We start from the raw sequence: 17622 nt of genomic DNA, 5'->3' as shown, positions 1-17622 counted from the left end.
GTATTTTTGTGATCATAGTAAAGACATACCTTTCTACATGGCAGTCACAACAATTTAAAACAGGTATCAATATTTCTTTAATTTCAGCTAATGAGGATATTTTTCTAACAACAACATGAATTTGGGGATGTGAAAGGGAACACTCACTACCAGTGCTGCCCCATGGTCAGGCAGGAATGTGGCAGTTTGGGGAATGCCTGGGAGAAAGTCATTCTTACACACTTTGCCCTGTGGTGTTCTGTCCTTTCAGGGACTCAGCCCAATATAAAATAATCCAAAGAGGATGGCTCTAGACTGTTCTCAATGGTAGCAGATGACAGAACGAGGAGTAATGGTCTCAAGTTGCAGTGGGGGAGGTTTAGATTGGATATTAGGAAAAACTTTTTCACTAAGAGGGTGGTGAAACACTGGAATGCGTTACCTAGGGAGGTGGTAGAATCTCCTTCCTTAGAGGTTTTTAAGGTCAGGCTTGACAAAGCCCTGGCTGGGATGATTTAACTGGGAATTGGTCCTGCTTCGAGCAGGGGGTTGGACTAGATGACCTTCTGGGGTCCCTTCCAACCCTGATATTCTATGATTCTAAAGAAACCAATAAAAAGGAGGTCTTCAGGGTAAGCAATAGATTCAGGGCTCCCCATCTTGTATTTTAAGACTCTTCCTCAGGTAGGTTCCCCACAATGGGATAGACTTCTGGTTGATATGGGAGCTCAGGCCCACCCTCTCCACCTGGCTCCAATTCAGGGCCCAATGATAGGCAGCTAAGTCCTGCACCCTCAGGTGCTATGCAGCTGCCTCCCTGGATCACTTCCTACCAGATCCCTTTCTTCTCACAGAGCAAAGTAAATAACTGAACACAAAGATAAAGTGTCTAACCTTCAGAGAGTTGCAGGTCCCTTCTTTACAGGCTTGGTCAGATGACTATAGACAGGCCACTACCAGCAAGAGCTCCTGTGGCGTTCCTTTCCAGGAGTACAGATCAGCTCACCTCCATCTTCTGCCAGCCAGCGAGCTACTCAGCGCCCCTTTTAGAGCTCCTCCTTCAGCCTGTGCAGGCTTTGCAGGCGCAGTGGGATGGGGTGGCCTGATCCCAGATCATCTCCTTAACCCCTTCCTCTCAAGCATGCTTTTGTACATCCCATCACAGGAAAATAGAGTTCTTGTAGTAGTTCTTGAATGTATTTATTTATTTTAAATATTTACTCAGGAGCCTTTCAACTTAGGACAGTGTAAGAAAACTAGAAGTATTCCCCATACCCTGGCCATTGAAACACTTATCCTAATTCTCCACTTGTTTTTTTCCCATGAGAAGGAACTTGTGTTCTAGTACCTGATTTTACACCACCGGAGTCAATGGAAGTTTTGCCATTCAATAAGAGTAGGGCTGTGATCTAGGGGCAGATTTTGAAATATATTTAAGTGTCTAAAAATACAGATAGGCACCCAGTAGGATTTCAAAAGTGCCTAAGCACCACACCTAGATGCTTTTGTAAAGTAAAGTTGGTTGGGAACTTTCTGATGAAACCTTTTTGTCAAAATGGAAACTTGTTGGAGAATGCACCTGGTTTGACTAAGTTTCAGTCAGAAAAGATTTCTCAGTCAAATTTCTGGTCAGAGAGAGGGAAAGACTCCAGAGTAGCCAATAGCCAGGGCTGTTTGGGAGACTTAGGTTATAATCCACACCAGAGCCTCAAACCCACGTTTCCTGCTAGCTAGCTGTGTGCCCTGACCACCAGGCTATTGGTTGTTCTGGAGTGAGGGCTCACTTTCATCCCTTTGAAAAATATTTCTGAAATGATGAACATTTTCATGGGATGGTGTGATGGCTCTGTGGGGACTGGGAGTCACTTTGTTACCCCCTGCCTCCAGATTGAGGGAGACTTACTTGTACTTAACTAGGTATCAGCTCCCTCTGCCCATGTCTGTGCTATACCAGTCCTTATTTGATTTGCAGGTTAATAATAGGTATACCCTAGTCCCCAAGTTCTTTTGAAGCATTCCCCTCTTGTGTCTAGCTCCTTATCCACTGAACACTCACAGAATTAATAAGTCCACTATCCACCAGGGAACAATGTACATACCAGCTTGCATTATTCAAATCAGGATCAACCCCTTGCTTAATATCACAGCACTTAGATAGATGCATAGTGAAAACAAGGATAAGCTTTCTACCGAAGATTCAAGATTCAAGTGACAGTGAGTAATAATGGAAACAAGTAATAATGGAAACATAAACAAAACAAAACAATAACACACTTTCTAGATACTAAATTTAACTTAACAGACTAATGTCCTGTCTAACGAAGTTTATCTCACCCAAAGCCTTTTGCAGCATCCTCCACCAAGATAAGCAGAGATCCAGTTTTCTTGAATGTAAATGCACTGCCCATTGACTTCCTAGATGCAGGATGAGGGGGTGTCTTTTTTGCATTCTACTTATATTCCCAAAGTTCATTGTCTATGCTCAGAGACGGTGTAACTCCCACTGCTTGTTTTTCCTATATTCTTTTCCCTGTTGACTTTACATCTCCTTGATACTTCATATGTAAATGGGCATCCATTGTGTTAGCTTACAATGCTTAATTAACATCTGGCAGAGAAATAGGTGAATTAATATATTTTGTCTGACAGAAAACCTGTGTCTCCACCTCTACTGTGATACAGAATTTAAGAACATATTTTCACTATATATATATATATATATAACTTCTTACATAATATTTGTGTGTGTATATGTCACAATGATATCAATGACCATTGTGACCCTAGCTTTCATTTAAAACCTCACGTGACATTCTTTGGTGAATCAGAATGTATATATCAGAATCAGGATGTTCTTGCAACCTCCTTGCCAATTGGTATTAAGGGGTTTTCTGGTCACAGGTGGGAAAACTGTTTCCCACCCAGCTCTAATGTAAAACCCACTAGGCATCTATCTACATCTTTAGCTGCCTGGATATCTTTAAAAATCTGGCCCATAGTGACTAGCATTATATCCTACCAATTCTCTGGAGAGATTTCCTGGATATTTCCCTTTCACAACCTCGTATCACATTGCCAATATTTCCCCAAAATGCTGTGGACAAAAGTACAAATGCCTTTTAGAACAAGGAAGGTGCTATTATCTTGTAATTGCCTTATACACACCTCTTTTGGGGATTTAAGCCATCTCTAGATCACATGATTTTGCAAATAACAATAAGAAGATACCAAAGTCTTGGCTTTATACCTTATAATGCTCTTACCATTGTGTGAAAGGTTTTAGTTCTATTTTGTCAAATACATTTTCCATATTTTAACCAGTTCTGCCCTGTTCCCCTTGTATCTTTTATGAAATCAGACGTAGACATCTGGAACATTATAAATAGGAGACAGCTTTGAAAACTCCCCTGAAATTCTGGTGCTTGAGCGTATGCTCTTTAAAGTCAATGACAAAACTGCTATTGACTTTACTGGTGCAGGATCAAGACCTACGTTCCCAGAACTGAATGCTGTATTATAAATTCAGCCTCAGCAGAGCTTTGTTAAGAGAAACTATCACCTTTCTGCTCCCTGGTTGAATACGCTTTTTTACATACCTGAGAGTGGCACTGGCTATTTTTTCTGCTATACAAGTTTGTAGACTTTTATCTAATTTGCCGTTGTTATCATGTGGGTCTGCCAATTTTGTTTCCCATTAAATTTATTTCCCCTTCCCCCCATATTTAATTAACTGATATTTCAAATCTCATTTTGTTACTTTCTGTCCTATTTCTGAGCTCTCTGTGTCCTTTTGTGTTAATTTCACTGCCCTCACTAATGTGTCAAACACCTCCCAGTTTCGTATAATCTGGGAATCTAATTAGTGTGCTGTTTATTCCTTCTTCGAGATAATTAATGAAGATGTTAAATAATTTGGGTTCTAACACAGATTTCTGTGATACCCCACAAGAGACCTCCCTTGCAACTCAATACACTGTTGAGTATTATTAGTCTTTCTTTGTGGCCCTTCTGGTGGTTTTCATTTCATGTGACAGTGTTTATATTCAAGCTGATATGAATTAATTGGGCAGGTAAGAGTTTATGAGCCAATGCATCAAATGTTTTATTAAAATCCAGGATGGAGGAAACTGATTATCCCAACATTAACTAATCTATAAAAAAGTGATTCAAAACAATGAAGTGATAATTGGTTGGAGAACAGTAACCTTTAGAATGACATTGTTTAATTATGTAAGAACACAAAAGTAAAGTTTTGCTAAGTCTATGTTCTTTTGAAAACTCTGTTGCCACTCAGCAGAACCAAATTCAAACATACTGGATCACTTCTTTAATCTTGGCAATACATAGCACCCCAAAATATTCTTAATTTAACTGCATATGAATCTTTAGAGAATTACATGATGTCTTCTTCTGTTCTCTTGCTGTTCATAGTGCTAGCTTCTGATTATGTTTTTGGAGGAATGGGCTACACAAGAGGAAATAGAGTCTTAAAGTTAACAGCAGATACAGTCTATATGGCTCTCACTATCACATGACTTCAGCAGCTTTTAAAAGAATGTATAGATGAAAAAGCCTTTTATATAGTTTTTGGTACACACTATTTCAAGTAACATATGATTCACCAAGTAATCATGTTTTCTACCTGTTGTGACCACAATTAAGACAAATGCTTTTAGCCAAAATAATTTCTTGCTAGGAGTGTCTTGTGCAACAAGACAATGGTGTAAATTCAAAATGATGTCTGATTATACCACTAGATGGAGCTATCTGTTTGATATTAATCCGCCCTGTTGGAAACTCAAATAATTTTTCACTTAAGCCAGGCCCTTACTTGTTACATTTGAGATATCAAAAAACAAAAAGGAAAAATAGGGGTGGGAGAGAAAACTAATGTAAAGATTTAAACTGCAATGCAGCAATGTTCACATTGAACTGGAGTGAATAAGCTATAGTGTGCATTAATATAAAATGAGAACTTTTTCCATTGATAATTCATTAGGCCTATTTGAACTTTAAAGCCTGCGGAGACTTTCCTAGCCTACAAATAAAACACAACAAATTAATGCCCTGCTGATTCACTAGCAGAGCATGGATAGTGCTTCTTTTCCATCCTTCCTCCACAGCTTGCAGATACCTCCGCAAGGATTTTGAGGGTTAGTAAAGTGCTCTCGTGACTTTTTGATATAGCTGATCCCTTGATCTTCACAGCAAGTGTAGTTCTTTACTGCAGCTATCACTTCTGGGAATATATATTATCACCTCCATCATGCAGGTACTTGGCTTTCAAAGGATAAAGTTATATGGAAACACATCACCTGAAGGTCTCTGCAGCAAGGGCTAGGAAATAAGCGTTAGTGGTTTGAATTTGTAATGAAAGAGGTTCCAAACAGCTGCTAATTCAAAAATAATTAAGTAGTCATTTTTTGTGTTGAGATTTGAACCCAATCTTTGGGACTAAGGAGCTCTTGGCAGGAGTGGATTTTAGGCAGTCTTATGAGGTTATGAAGGATTTTCTGTAGGATGCTTGGGCTTTTTGCAGGTTTAAGGGTACAAATAGACTGACTGATTCAGGAACAATAAGAACCATATGAAGTCGGATTAGCTTTCTCACAAACTGAACCCAAGTCATTTTTCAGACTTGGATCAATTCACAAAAGAATTCCTCAACCTTCTTTCTGGGACAGATTGTGTCTGGGCCTGCATGGGTGTGCAAGAAGTCTCCCTCTTCCCCGAACTACATGCCTCTACACGTGGCCAGGCATTATAGCAGTCCTTGAGCCCAAGGAGTAGAAAGACTGCTCCTGGCTAGCACAGACAGTGGTGCTAGCCTTCCTGCTGTAAGCTGGGAAGATGGGGATATCTTCGGCTCTTTCCTCTACATTCTGGCTAGACCAGCAGTTCTGGGAGATATTGTTTGCGTGGCACCCCTTCACATGTGACACAATCCATATCACAGGGCTATGCTATTAACAGACACTCCACTGTTCTGTCTCCCAGCAAGGTCATAGTCTCTACCTTGTCTGCCTGCAACTTTCAAATAAGGCTCTTGCCATTCTCCCACAACTCCTCAATAGGCCCTAACTCACGATCACCAATTCTATCCCACAATGGCCCCTCTACCTTTGAGAAGCCTGTTAGGCTAACAGGAGGCCTTTTTTTTTTTTTGATGGGCACAGAAGTAACACTGAATTCCAATTTCATAAGTCTCAAGGATAAACGTCACAGAATGTGCAAGATTTGAAATCAGCTGCAATTGGAACCCAGCACAGAGGTATGTTTCATAGCTACCGGGGTCTGGTGATGGGATTTTAAAATGTGTGGGAAAGAGGTCTGAGGAAGAGAATGCTGGAAGAAAGACAACAGCTGAGGCCCATTCAGCTGCAGGGAATAAGAGGACTTGGTTTTTGCAATCCATCTTAGTCCATCCGCACAGTACAATACCTAGCTGAAGAACACTTAGGAATAGGCTAAGGATAGATTTGAACAGTTGGCTTCCTTTTTACTGGACATACACAGAAAACAAGCATTATATCTGAGCCTGGGTCAATGCATCTGAAGATGATCTTCATGCACAATCTGAAAAGAAGAAACCAAATAATAACAATAAAAAAAGATTCCATCGCCTGTTTAACGCACAACACCTTATTTATGTGCACTCTTTTTAAGTTCCCAGAAATGTATGGAGGCAGCATGTAGCACAGCATACCCAGATATCATTTTTACTACTGTAGGCCAAGAGTGTTCCTACTAGTACTGCAAGCGCCTGAGAAGTTTCATTTCCTGTGTTTCTGTATAAACAAAAAGATGATAAAAATATTTATGAACAAAATCCTCCACAGCGTTCTATGGCTATAGCTCTGAACACTCCAAGGCTTGGTTGCTATGGAAGTTAACAAGTCACAACTGGAATAGACTACTGGCTCTAACTACACCCATTGACACACTACTGTGGAACATCAAGATATGCGTCCCTTCAGGCGTACACATGGACGATAACCAACGTAGCTCTCAGAAGGCCTCAACAGGACAAGTTCCAAGAAAACATTACTGTTTCTGAGTATGATTCAGGGGGGTCAGGGAGGTTTGAAAGACAGGAAAGTGACATTTAAAGTTTCACAAACAATCTGAATCCTAACCTTGTATCCCCTCTGCCTGGTTCACCTAACCGGACATTCATGATGAAAATTACTAAGTATTAAAACAATTTTAAAAGCTTTTCACATAAGTGAAATTAATGACATATTGAAATTATAATATAGTCTATGCACAACTCAGCATGTGTAGAATGATTAGATTAATGTCCCATAGTTTGGGCAGGGTAGATGAAGTAAAGATACATATAAGACTGGTTTCTGGAGAGCTGGGTTTCAGAATTATATGAGATGCACACAATAAGGTTTCTAGATTATATGGTGGTTGAAGCAGAACAGATTACACAGAATTGCACCAAGGAGGTTGTTTTTACAGGGTATATGGAGAAGAGAAGAGAATGGTGTGGTTTGCCATTAGCTAGAGTTGTGTCTGTGGGTGGTATGAGGTAGGTGTATGAAATTGTTCTTATTTCTATAGGGGAAATGAAGATGAAGTATGATAATTGGCATTAAGATGTAGAAAGGCAGAGTTTGGGTGTTAATATAAGATTAGAGTTTATGAAATCATTACTGAGTTGTCTGGCTTTCAAATGTTTATTATTGTTATAAATAAAATGATCTAATAATGTATTAAATTAAGAATTTAAGGCCTTAACTCTAAATTTACCTACATTTTTTGTCTAGAATTGCCTTTGTTTTTGTTTGTTTTTCTAGAGAAAACTATCAATAGATGAAAACTAAGAGGCTGCAAATGCTTTTAAAGCAACCAGTTCTGCTAGTGTAACTTATAGATTTTTCATAGTCTTCATGGATGGGAGGCAGGAGAATATAGTTCTTGTGCTCTGGTACTGACAGAGTTACAGTAGGTGCAGAGTGAATTGGGAGGTAGTGCCTGGGATCTGGGACTAAGGGGGTTACAGGCTTGGGGGATGGAGAAGGGAAATGTGAAGAGGGATAGTGGTACTTCCACTATGACAATGACAGAGTTACATCCGACTGGGGAGGAAGTACAGGTGCCGCCTTCATTTCTGTGTTGAAAGGCTTGTGCCACATGGAAATGAATTGAATGGTGGTGTGATGGTCTGGCAATGAAATCTATTAAAGGTATTAAAGGTAGAGGTGGATCATGGGATCTGCCATTCCTTAGCTTGTCCCAAGGCTATAATTAGTGGAGTAGAGGATCACCTCCCTCTTCCCAATGCAAGCCTTGCAATTTCTCTGCTTACCTTCCCTCCACATTTCTCTGCCTCTTTTCTCCACAAACAACCTCATTCCCTTCCTTCAGGTAAGTAGAAGCCCAGGTGCCCATGGTAGATTTCAGTGATGGCAGAGATGGCACCATGCCACACAAGTAAACATACATGTGGTAGTGGATTCTAAATCCTGAATTACTTTAGTACTCAAATGGGACAGAGGTAAGTTTATTATGGTGCACACAGAGGTCACAGCTATATCTTCAGTGAACACTGTGACTTTTATTTCCCTTTTAAAAACACTTTCAGATATGCTCCTGGCTCAGAGAATTTTTGCTAAGGAGAAAGATGTATCCCACATGCAATATGTGAACATTTTGTCGCAGCCTGACCACAGTTTCAGGGGTAGGAAGATTGTACTGCTGAAAGAGTACAGTGATATCCAAGCTATCTCTCCTGAGAGAAGTGGCAGTTGTTCAGTGATGGTTGTGAGCACTGAATTTCTCCTAGGCCTTGTCAGCATGAGAAAATCACACCAGCTTGACTTAATTTGGTTCAGACCTTTGTGGGGACATTCTTATTTCAGTTTAGTTTAAACTGGTTCCTAATTGACTTAAACTAAACCAAAATACGCCTGGTTTAAACTGAAATGAGAGCGTACACACAACCTTGTGTATTAGTTTACCTAAATCCATTTAAAATCACACCTTGAGTTAAATTGGTGTAAATTTCTCCTATAGACAAGGCCCTCATGATATCACTAGCTAGAAGAGCAGGAATTCCCTAATGTAAGTTCATGGAAACATTGATGATTCAGCGAGCACCTGTTTTTTTCTGGCAGGCAGTCATGTATCTGAGAACATTCCGCCAGCCTGGAATACCTAGATCGTAGCATGGTGTATGCTTTGGCAATAATCAATTAAACTACTCACAATGGTGTCTATAAAATAAGATCCCAAATTTGCTGTTCTGCTCAGAGAATGGACTCCTGTAACCAGGCACACTGTTAGCTTCCATATTGATTTGCTTTGTATTTTTTCAGTCTAATTTGCTCAATATACCAGTTTTGATTTTATGAACAAACTACATACTCATCTGGAACTGGACAGTCAAGTTGCATTCTTTCTACCCTGTATATCACCATCAACAAATATTCTGCAGGCCATATTTATTTATTTCCAGACACTTTTGGTAAGCGGTAATATATTCTCTCAAGATGTCACAGTCCACACTCAAGAGACTGCAATCATTTGTACTGCCGCAATCCAATTATTTTAATGTAGAGTTTTGCCTTGCTTCTGGACCTTAGTACAAAATTAAATAGGTGATGCATCACTAGGAACAGAATCCACTTCACTCTTTGAGATGTGTTTGCTCTACCGTGTTAACAGCAGAAGGAGAAGAGTGAACGCTCACAGTGTCTAAATTTATCATATCTCATTTGGAACACACATGAGAACAAAGGCTGCGGATTGATTTGTTTTCTGTTTGTTTGGGTTTTTTTACATAATCAATTCTCAGAGTAAAATTGCACTTAACTCTGGAGTCAGTCCTTCTCAAATAAGTAAATAAAAATCTTGATTAAGGGCAGAAATATTTCTCAGTAGGATCATTCTGTAAAGACTTCAAGCTGGCAAGGATTCAAGAGATTCCCCTCTTTGCTCCAGTGCTTGCTAGCAGTTTCCAGGAGGGTAGCCCATTATAGGTTACAAGAAGAAAAGAGAGAGAGAGAGGTTTTTATTACTGAGCTTAAATAGATACAGATGAAAATAACTTTCAATTTTGCAAATACATTGAACCCTCCAGCGACAAGAGAATAGCCTTCTGTGGAATGAAATATTTATGAAAGTGGAGGGAGAGGGGCTTTTTTATTGCTATTACATTAATGTAACATAACAAGCTTCAAACACTGGAAGTAGGTTAATAGGATTAATGTTTAGTTTTAGGTGATTAACACATACTTGCAGTGCAGACTTCTCTCTGTTGAGTGAGAAAAATGAAATTATGAAGGTTCGTCTCAAACTGAGTTTCTTGTCAAGGAAATGACGTTTCATAAACCATGTAAGTAGTAAATGGCTATTGAAATATTGAGCAATTCAGTGGAGCTTTCCTTTACATTTCAGCGACCAAATTCACCCTGGTGTAACTCCCATTGACTTCATTACATTAGGTTAACACTGGAGATTAAATTGGCCCCAGATGTTACCACTTAGGTCCCAATCCGCAAAGGTATTTAGGTGCCTGGGGTATCTTTGTATATATCTCTGGGCCTTAGATATTAGATATTATAGTGATTGGCACCATATAAAGACATAAGATACATGAAAGCCTGAAATGTAAAGTATTAGCAAGAGTTTCCTAAGAGTTACTTAACAGGGAAAAATTCAGACACGCTGTGAGTGGGCACAGCTCCCAAGGAAATGTGAGCCAAGTCCTGTTTCAGTTCCATAAATTGGCATGTGTTACATGCTCAGGATAAAATCTGCTTTCTGTGATCCTAGTGCAAATGTGAGGTACCACCACTGATTTAATGAAATCACTTGAGAGTTACACACAGGTAACCAAGAGGAGATTTTGGCCATTTGTGCAAGTAGATGAGAAAATAGGTGTAAGGGGTAAAATAGTGACACTTTCACCAGTCTGGAATTCAGCTGACACACAAATAGTTGTGTCATAAATATAAAGGGAAGGGTAACCACCTTTGTGTATACAGTGCTATAAAATCCCTCCTAGCCAGAGGCAAAATCCTTTCATCTGTAAAGGGTTAAGAAGCTAAGGTAACCACGCTGGCATCTGACTCAAAATGACCAATGAGGGGACAAGATACTTTCAAATCTGGAGGGAGGGGAAAAGGCTTGTCTGTCTGGGTGATATCTTTGCCAGGAACAGATCAAGGATGCAAGCCCTCCAACTCCTGTAAAAAATTAGTAAATAATCTAGCTAGCAAATGCATTACCATTCTCCTGCTGGTAATAGCTCACCTTATCTGATCACTCTTGTTACAGTGTGTATGGTAACACCCTTTGATTCATGTTCTCTGTGTATAAAAATCTTCCCACTGTATTTTCCACTGAATGCATCCGATGAAGTGAGCTGTAGCTCACGAAAGCTTATGCTCAAATAAATGTGTTAATCTCTAAGGTGCCACAAGTCCTCCGTTTCTTTTCATTTTATCTTACACTTCTCTATTAGTTACATTTCCTTCAATGTTGTATCCCCCATTTCTGCATCTATAGCACGTCAGTTACACTCATTTTGCTTCATTTTAAAATAGCCATTATTGCAGTTACTTCCAAAAGGGGCTTAGCCCTCTGGATCATACCAATCATTTGCTCCTCTGTGTCTCCACACTGTGTGTTGAAAACCTCCTCGGTGTGACAGAATCCACAATAATGTTTTGAAGACTGACTTTCAGCTCTGTTTTCTTTTTTTCCATGAGTTCAGTCTATGGGTTTAAATAAAGAAGGATTCCCTTTTTCCTTATCCCATCAATTTTGTAAAATTCAATCCATATCCCCTCTTCATATTGTACTATTTGTTTCTAGATAGTCTGCACCAGCCCCTGCTGCTTCGTTTGGGGAATGTAGTGCTTCAATCTGTCCTCCAAGCCCTTTTCCCTTACAGTGTTGGATAACTTTCAGTTTGTGCAAACAAATAGTACTCAATACACTCCAAATTATTCTCTCCTTACCTCTTCAAACAGTGCTTTGTAATTTTATCCTTAGAGTCATCTTTCTGCCTGTTTGTGGTTCTCTAGATCTACTGAAAGAACCAAAGCCGCATAGAATCCTCAGACGTCCTAAAGTCTGGCACTCTTCAAACTTGGGCTAAATGAAGTCTTTATTCTGTGCTTCAAATTCTTCCACACAAGGAGGATTTTCAAAAAGCTGTACAAACATCAAATGAGCAGCACTGTCTTGTTCTAGTCCTTCCACATTTCAGGATGTTGTATAGAACTCATTGACAGAACCAACTTTACAAATGAAAACTGTTTTGTTCATTAATGCACACTTTCTTCTCATTCATCTTTTATCGTGCCCCATAAGCCAGATGTCCTGACCTAGATTTACAGTGCCTCACTGTTTTTTTTATTCCAATTTGACATGTGTCAGACTGAAATATTTATGAAAGCTATAAATATAAGATGTATTACAAATATTCACAAATCCAGTTTTAATTACCATCTGTTTAATAATGCATAACCCTAACAAAATATAAAACATTTGATTTTGACAAACCTTATAATTTTTAAGATTAGGTATAAAAACCAAATCAAGGTTAACTATTAGAGAGCAGTATAAATAAACCAAACCAAACAAGAGAAAAATCTAAGTAAACTTCAGTCTTGCAAAGACTGATACACATGTTTAACCTGATGGAATGAAAGTAATACCATTGCAGCCAAAGGAACTACTCACAATGTTATTTCATTCCTTTCTTTCACTATGATTTCTCTCAACTTTCTCTCTCTACTGCAAAAGATGTCTCCCCGGAAAATAATATAACTATTTTCCTATTTTTACTTTTTAATATTTATTTAGTAGAGAGCTTACTATGAATTTAAGATAAATACAAATATTTGATTTATAACTTCTATTACAGTTAGTAGCTACATCAATACAAAAAAATCACTCTTAGTATTCAGTGAGTTTTCTCAGGAAATCTGTAGGTCACAATTGAGCTAAACTATGCATTTAATTCAGAAATTAGACTTTCTAGAGCAAGAATCTTTGTATGAGCATGGAAGATGTTATTCTTGCATATGCTGCATGCATAAATTGAGCATGAGAATGGCAGACAAGTATGGATCTTTATGGAAGCTGATTGTAGTGTATCTGTAGCAATCTGGTTTTTGTGGGCCTTGTGATGTAAGCCATCCATTTAGAAAAATGTTATCACTCCCCTTTTAAGTAAATGACATGAGTTTCAGGTCTAACAATTTATTTACCGGAATGTCAGCTTCACAGTAGATTTTTTTTTTCTCTTGGGGATAGTCAAAAGACAACAGATGCACCAACAAACAACTCTATTTTGATAGTTCATCCACCCAAATGTTGATTTAGCAATGGCACCCTCCCTTGACTACAATGAAAAATATTTGCACTTCTCCACTGAGAGTCTTGTTATCAAATATACCAGTGTCCATCTGTCAGGGTGATAATGTACCCACTCTCAAGCTACTCAGACAATCTTACTATGGCACAGATGACTACTGCTGGTATGTACTTGTGAAGAAAGATTAAATGGTGGAGGAAAGGAAGAGGCCGTTCATATTATAGCTGCCAGTGAAGCAGGTTGTATTACAGCTTAAGAAACACATGAAGACAATCCATTCAACTGCACGTAACAGAAGAACACGACCTGTAGCTAGGTTTGTATAGAGACAGACAAATGCATTGAGGAATGAGTGGAACAATAAAGAAGCATTGCCCCAAATACAAATTCTGTGCTCATACCAAGTCTACAACAGCAGCCACTGGTATAATATAATTAGTGACATGTGAATTCACTTATTTATGTTGGCTCTTGATAAAGTCGATACGTATGTTTTGGAGAAAATATAAAACCAAAAGCCTGATCTCCTGTTGTCTGTGAAGTTTTCAGGTCAGTTTTCCTAAAAGTAGGGTTGTGTTTGTCATTTATCCAGTTACTCCAGTAAAATTACAAGTGTATAATTAGATTCTGCCCACTTGTTGGGGAGTGGTGAAATGATCCTTAAATAGGGTGTATTCGTATAATTAACGTCCTTATTTATTTTCTGGCTTTGGAATGGCCCCTCTAATCACCATCTCAATCAATTATCTACCCTTTTTCATCTTTGAAAACAATACCCCTACTCTCTTTTCTTTCTCATCTCTCTCTCTCTCTCTCTCTCTCTCTCTCTCTCTCTCTCTCTCTCTCATGTCTCTCTCTGGTTTCCTACTATTATTATGATTTAAGAGTTGTCTTACAGTAATTCCCGGAGGCCTCAACCAAGTCAGGCCCCATTTTGGTAGGCACTGTGCAAATGTATAGTACATGTCACTTTAATGTTTCTCATTTCCCACCTCCATCCTAACACTGACTTCAGTCCTGAGGCCAGAATCTCTGCTCTGGCTAAGTCATGGTGGCACATGATTGGTTGGCGGGTGCAGGAAGAGGAGAAGGGTAAAGATAACAAACAACTTTTATGCTCTGGCAATCTAAGGACCTAGTTTCTTCCCTTTAGATATGTATAGGGCCTGATTCTACTCACTTACACCACTTTCTAGTTATTTAACTTAATTGGGGTTTCTCCTAATTTATACTGCTGCAAAATCAGGTCCATTTGTCGAACACTTTTCATATATATAGGTATAGATATAGATAGATATAATGATGTGAAGCTGTATGGCAGATTAATCGTAGAGTGACAGCTTCTTAAATTACTCCTTGCGGTGCAGTTAATTATCTATGAATACTGCCATCCCAAGCTGGGATATGATATTATGCATCTTTATAATCATCTATATATATTATTTTCTTAGTATCACTATTTCACCTAAGAAAATTGATTATAGATTGCTGCTGTTGCATTTTAATTGAAAACTGCCAATGTGAGCTGTTAAAACACAGACTTGTCCGTGTTTATGCATCCTCAGACTATCATGGCACTCACTTGTTATTCTGCACTAATGTAGCAGGTTCATATAAGGCTGCTGAAAACATGTCATTATTTGTGAACTTGTTGGTTTAAACAGATGTTTGACAACAAAGGTTTTTATTAGCAGTGACCCTACCTGGCTGAGATATCAAATTTACTGGCTATGGAATCATTCTTCAAGTTTAATTAAAAAAAGAGAGTTTAATTAAAAAAAATAAAGGAAAAGGTTCTCTTTTCTGGGTAATACTATTTTGAGAACCAAAACAGTTAGAGGGAGAAATGACACCAAGATTAAAATATTACACACATAAAAAGCTACTGAGCAGAAACATAACTTTATCATAGAAGGGAGAAGGCCAGAGGCTGTATGACAGGAGCCAAACATAAAATAAATGTTATTTAAGTTAGTCTGAGTTGATGCAGTGATATGGATTTGGAAAATTGGAATAACGGAGCGGCTATTGTTTTTCAAGACATCAAGATGGAAAACTTCACTATGACAGCAGAGAGTAGGGTCCTGATTCATAAAAGGACTTGTGCTGAAAGTCCACTGAAGTCAGATACATAGATGAAGATGAAAAATATGACAAAACTCACCTATGTAACTTCCTCTGTGCCATTAGTATGAAGAGTTAATTCTCTTGACAGATTCTCAGTTGGTGTAAAGTAGACTTCAGTGAAGCTACCTGAGTGTACACCAGCTGAAGGTCTGGTCCTGGATTTTTTTGTCATTCACTTCCACAGAATTCTACTAAACAAACATAGTCATAGTCTAAGCATAGGCTCCTGGGTCAAGAGGTCTGATTACTTAATACCAACAGAACTTTCCACTTGAAGAATGAGTAGAGTCATGTATAAATAAGTAAAATTTTGGAATTTTTTTTATTTATAAAATCTAAGCAAATCCAAACAAAACGTTTGCCTGTTAACTATATGAACATCATAACTACTTTGTCATATCAAGGTCTTAGGTCAAACCCAACAGCCCAACGTTGCCCTCAGTTGCACTGGGATTGCATGAATGTAGTCATATGAGTTTGTGGGCTTTATTTCGCATCTCTGGAAATCTACCTGAAATGGCATGACCTTCAACCCGTTAAGTATCTAGAAGAATTTGTGTTTGAGCACATATTCTGACTATACATGTTATATTTCTATTGTTTCCATTAGGCAGTGTTTTCCAAACTTTTAAAAGATGGATGCTTCCCTCCCGCCCCAGAAAATGAAACCAACTGTGTCCTTCTTCAAATTTCATGTGTTGATAAAGGTCTGCCCAAAATGAGAGGTCACTCAGAGTAGCATAGATTCTTCCTCATCTTTCTTGCATGTTTTGATGCACTGTGAAACAGTTAAAGTATTCAGAGTAGCAGCCGTGTTAGTCTGTATCCACAAAAAGAAAAGGCGGACTTGTGGCACCTTAGAGACTAACAAATTTATTTGAGCATAAGCTTTTGTGAGCTACATCTCACTTCATCGGATGCATTCGATGAATTGAGCTGTAGCTCACAAAAGCTTATGCTCAAATAAATTTGTTAGTTTCTAAGGTGCCACAAGTCCGCCTTTTGTTTTTGTAGTTAAAGTATTGTAATTGGCATCTAAATTAGCACCTACTGAAATGAGTGTGGCAGTTCACACCTCAGAGCTTTTGCTTCAGGGTCTTTGCAAATTTAGGCTAATGTCTCTGCCTGGGTTACAAAGGCCTCCTGTTTTGAAGGCTCTCTCTGTGGCCATAACAGGTAGAGACTTACTATTTTTAAAAAGTTGAGATTCTGGAAAACATCTGAGATATCTGTTTTTGCTCCCTTCCCGCTGTAGGAGGCTCATGCCACATTTTGAGAAATATTCAAAACCACCACTCTCAGCAGCAACCAAACAGGTGAGAGGGAATCATTTGAAGACTCAGCCCTAGTCTCCACTACAAATTTATGTCAGTATAACTATGTTGCCCCGAGTGACATAGTTAAACTGACCTAACACCTTGTATAGACAACGCTATGTTGATGGAAGGGCTTCTCCCATCGACATAGCTACCACATTTCAGGGAGGTAGAGTACATGTGCCGACAGGAGAAGCTCTCCCGTTGACGTAGGTAGCATCTTCACTACGTGCTACGGTGGCACAGCTGCACCAGTGCGGCTGTGTGACTTCAGCATTGTAAGTGTAGACAAGCTCTTAGTTCAGGTGCTTCAAAGCAAGGAAACACAGTTGGCTGCACTATGTGCTTGTCCCATCCCTTGTGGAGATGCCAAATGGTTTATTTTCTCCTATGAGAGATTAAATTCACTACAATAATTGTTGCTTTTTGATTGAAGTTGTACAAGCACATAAAACGTTAATGTCTTGTATGGATTGGAGACGGGAGGAGACGCACATTCCCCAGAAGCTGCTAAACCTACATACAATATTTTTGAAATAAAAGTGAAAAATTCTCTTTTGTCTTCTTGCTGTAGTGAGGCAGTCACATAATGCTGTCTACGGGGAAATAACAATACAAAATTAAACCTGAAAGTTCTTCCTCTCACTCCTCCCTGTTTCTGGAAGGCACTGACCAATGAATAGCTCAAACTTCCACTACACAAGCAGTTGTTTTAATAATAAATTATTTTTCTTTACTGTAAGGAGGGAGGGGACGCAATCACTAAGATCCTGTATAGGAATGCAGTGTTCATTCATTGAGTCACTCAGGGCTCAGGGACTGAAAAACGGAGTCAGTGTAATTATTGTTGAATCATACTGG

Source organism: Lepidochelys kempii, chromosome 1 (assembly GCF_965140265.1).
Source record: "Lepidochelys kempii isolate rLepKem1 chromosome 1, rLepKem1.hap2, whole genome shotgun sequence".
In the NCBI taxonomy this organism is placed as follows: domain Eukaryota; kingdom Metazoa; phylum Chordata; order Testudines; family Cheloniidae; genus Lepidochelys; species Lepidochelys kempii.
The sequence above is the reverse complement of the archived record's forward strand: the minus strand, read 5'-3'. Positions refer to the sequence as shown.